A 4563-nucleotide genomic window follows, 5' to 3' on the forward strand; every position below is an offset into this window, starting at 1 on the left:
TCCAATCCCTGAGCCTCAAGCTCAAGCCTAAATCCAATTCGTAAAGCATTTTGCAATGAGCCTCCAAATGTCTAATTGGAGACTTTGCCTTGCCAAAGTTTCCAAAATCTTTGAATTCTGGGAGGCCACTTAGTCTTTGCAAAAGGGGAGTTCTTTTGGCGACTACTTTGCATTATTTTCACAATGACGTTGGGCCCTTCAAACTTCACATAAACAATGGAAATTGCACCCTTCCCTTTCCATTTACCAGATAATTCCCACAAATACAATGAAGAAGAGAAAGATACATAATTTCACCCTCAAACAGAGATGGATATGTATCCATGGATGCCCAAAATATCTTCACTCTCAATGCATATGCAGGCCAACAAATCTACTAGCTAAACACATTGATTCCCTAAACAAGCAATGACCAACCAGAGTCATGGTTCTCACCACCAATGACTGCCAATTGGAGGATGGAACCCTGAATACCATAAGAATATTTCCCCCAAAATATACGGAGAAACTCTAGATGAACCAACAGACAAGTACATCACCACAAATAGGAGATTCAAAACCCACATTTGCCATCTGAACCATCTCCTGTGACCTAAATTTTGTTTCTTAACTAGTTAAATGTGTATGTACAAGAGATTTGGGGGGATTTATTTCACATACCATGGATGCTATGAAGTGCCATCAATTGCCATCTTTAAAACATGAACTATCCATCCTTTGGGTTTCATGTAAAGAAATTCTATCAATTCGGGGGAAGTGGGAAGCATATGGAATAGCCTTTCCCCTCCACCCAGTCTTCCTCCAACCTCCCATATACACATATTTTCCACACTTATAACGATATGGCTTCATTGCTCTTTTTGTCTGCAAACTTGTTATGCTTCTGGAGAACTTGATAAATTCAATTTTTACAAATAGTTGTTCTATGCTTTGCGTTCTGTGAATGATCCTCTGCAATCAAGGGTGTGACAGATCCATTTTCATATGCATGAAAAGGATTATATGTGTTGAGTCTCTAATCATAGTTTAGCCTTTGGATTCATGTTTCCTTTAGAAGCATTAACCCTTGCCAAAATGCCATCTTACTGCATGGTTATTAGTAGCATTTCCAATATCCCATCGGAAAGTGGATTCTTGGTTTCCAACAGGATCATAGCCAATATCCCCACACCTGCCGCCCCTTATACTAGTAGTGATGCTATCAAGCATAATCAATTCATATATGTTGAACTACAAGTTATGATTTCTTACATGCTTAGACTACAATAATATATGCTTGTACATTTGTGATCCTGACTTTGTTCAGTAAAAAAATTGAGGTTGACAATTCCATATGCTTGTGTTTTCTGGATTTGGGGTTTGTTCTATAATGAATTTAATCTTGATAGTGTTAAATCTGCTGTACTTTATGTTAGACACTTATAATGTTTAATGTTTTGAATCTTTTAGTGATTGAGGTTAAGTGACTCTTTCTGTAATAAATGTGCAATAGAGATATGTGTATGGAGTTGTCTATAATGCGACTTTTTGGAGATTCCGTTGATGGAATCCGGCGGAAGAAATTGAGGTTAAATCTTGATTTGTTGCAGTTAAAATGGTTTTTTAACTGCATGTTTGGATTCAGCACCCTCGAAAACCCCTGGGACGCTTTCATTGTGCAGAAACTAGCTATCAAACTTGCGATTCCAATAAATTCCTGCCGGATTTCGACCGGAAAAACCCGCCGGAAAGGCTTTCAAAAAGTCGCGTTATAGACTATTTCTATGTGTATTATTAATCTATTTCTATTATGCTTGAGACTTGAGAGGGATGATGCAATTGATTTGGTTGTTTTCAAGATGTTGAATATGAATATGCAGAAGCAAAGAAGTCACCTGCATCATGCACTACAACCTCCAAAAGAAGTCATGTTGTAGAAGTTCATAATTTGTCTAAAAGGGCAAGCCCTTAAACCATATGAAATGTCTATTGTGCCAAGTTCTATGTTTCTTCGCATAATGCATGCAATTATCTAATTTTAGTTTTTATTTATTCTCGCAAACAGAGGCAAAGGGGCAGGATAAATGAGAAAATGAGGGCTTTACAAGAGCTTATACTTCACTGTAACAAGGTTTTCACTCCAAGCCATGTTATAATCTGAAGAATGCCTCAGGCATAAGCCCGCATCATAATCCACTACCAAGAATTAGATCTTTGTAATTATGAACATTTAATTTACTCAAGTCTCATGCTTGTTAGAATATTTGTTTCTTTCGGTGATACTTGTTGTGTGTGATTTCAGTTTGACAAAGCTTCGATGCTGGATGAAGCTATTGAGTACTTGAAATTTGAAAACACTTCAATTGCAAGTATAGGTAAAATATTTATATATAATCAAAGAGATCTCTTGTCATTTCAAAGTATATTAGTTATTATATGGCACATTTTTCTTCCTCTTCTGATGATGTCCACTTTGCTTTCTTTTACATCACAGATAATGTAAATGGGAGGTGGAATGGGTATGCCTCCATTTGTGTTTCTTGGAGCTATGCAACATTTTTAGGTAACACAGATGGCACATTTGTCTCCTATGGGCATTGGCATAGGGATGGGATACAACATGGGAATGCTATATATGGCTGCCACTTCAGGTCGACCTATTATGTCTTTTCCTTCCATGCATGTATCGAAACTTCCTGGTTCCAGGATTCATTACCAAGTTGCATTGCCCTTGTCTGGAATGTCTGGATTAAACCTTCCAATGTCCAGACTTCCTGGAATGGTCTTACAAGTATCGAGACTACCTATATCAACTCTTCCAGTGCCGGGCTTACCTGGAACAAATCAGCCTGGATTAGTCTCAACCTCATCTCCAGGCTCTACTGATGTGCAGGACCATATGCAGAATGCAAATGTGATGGGTCATTATAAACATTATATGAATCATCATCAAATGCAAGGGCTATCTCAGGTTGGTGTTGTGAGTGAGAAACATATTTTTTGTTCATCTAATAAGATGTACATGTCCAGGAAAATATGATCTGTTTTTGTCATGCTATTTATTTTTCTACTCTCCTTTAACATGAGAGGTCTAAATTATTTAAAAAATTATTTTAGTGTTATTGGTTCAGATGTTGTCTTGTCTAAACTTTTTCTTCTCATCATTTGCTAGGTAGTAAATGCACAACCAGCTCCTCAAAATCTAGTTCAGTCCGATGGTAGGGGAGTCCACAATACAGTTAGTGCAGCTGGAAAAGCAGACATCACACGTAAGCATTATGACTTCCAATTTCTTTTATTTTTTTCTCTTTGTTGAGAAAATGCAATTTTATATTACATTATTGATAAGCAATAAATTTACATCGTTTGCAACATCAGAGAACTAAGGCTGGCTATAGAGGCCTCCTCGTCTAACAAAAGCAAGAGGGCCAAAATTTATGTTGGATCAGCGTAGAATGATTATCGTCTTCACATTCATGTTCTTTTTTTTTTTTCAGAAGTAGTTTTATGGGTTCTCAATGTCTGTATATCGAGTTACAGTCCTCTAATCCACGATAGCAAGCTTCACCTGTATTCATCCTTGGTGTATGGAAATTCACATATAATTCAAAATTCAGCTAATATTTCATTTATTATAAATTAAAAAAAAAAAATTGTATTTGTTATTGTGTTTAAATATTAATTATTTTATTAACTTTTTATTAGTTAAAGTATATCTTAATTAATTTTGGAATATTTTTTTTTAATATTTGTTAATTTTGGTATTTTATAAAAAGTTAATTAATTTGATTAGTTGATAGAGTAAGACATTGTGATCTAAGAGTATTTAAACTTTCAAAATGATTAATGGTGAAACTTATAGAAATTTTATATATATGTTTTCAATAATTTTTTTTTAATAATTTTATGTTTATATATATCATTTCAACCAAATAAACTAAATACACACAATTCATGTTTACAAATTAATAGTAACATACCACCATGTGACTCTGGTATATATATATATATATATATATATAACAATGAAAAAATCAATCATATGTTTAGTTGTTGCCATTGAAATTTTAGGAAAAAATAAACTTTCAAACTTGCAAGATCTATTATCTTAAAAGAGGGTAAGAGATGAGTGGAATAGGTAAATAGAAAATTTGTGATATTCTTAAAAAAAATATTTGAGAGTAAAGGTTGTAAAACTATTTCTTTTGCCGGGGTTGCTTTAATGTCAATCAAATGTGTTTGTCAAATGTTTTATTTATATTAGGTTGAAATTATAATAAACTTTGTATTGAGTTATTTATACAATATTTTTTTAATATTCAAGTTGAATTTTTAGTAAATTTTTGTAGTGAGTGATTTATATAAGATAGGTTATGTTTGTTATTTTTGAATTAATATTGGTATTATTTTAAAATTTTAAACATTAAGATATAATTGTTAGATGTTTATAATTCCATTGAGTGCATTGTTGTTGGTCTTAATCTGCCACACTAGGAAATCAGATATATTGATTATCTATAGAGGGTGAAGTATGAATAAGATAAAAACAATTGCTAAAAATATATGGGTCTATCAACTACTAAA

General features: G+C 33.5%; 1 pseudogene; it reads left to right on the top strand.

Annotated features, from left to right (window-relative positions):
- The first annotated feature begins 2071 nt into the window (after positions 1-2071).
- LOC149192799 (uncharacterized) lies at positions 2072-3295 on the top strand (annotated as a pseudogene).
- The last annotated feature ends 1268 nt before the right edge of the window (positions 3296-4563 follow it).

The sequence above is a fragment of the Pinus tabuliformis genome, chromosome 2_2 (genome assembly GCF_031772625.1).
Source record: "Pinus tabuliformis cultivar Carrire ecotype Pingquan chromosome 2_2, CPIR1, whole genome shotgun sequence".
Classification (NCBI taxonomy): domain Eukaryota; kingdom Viridiplantae; phylum Streptophyta; class Pinopsida; order Pinales; family Pinaceae; genus Pinus; species Pinus tabuliformis.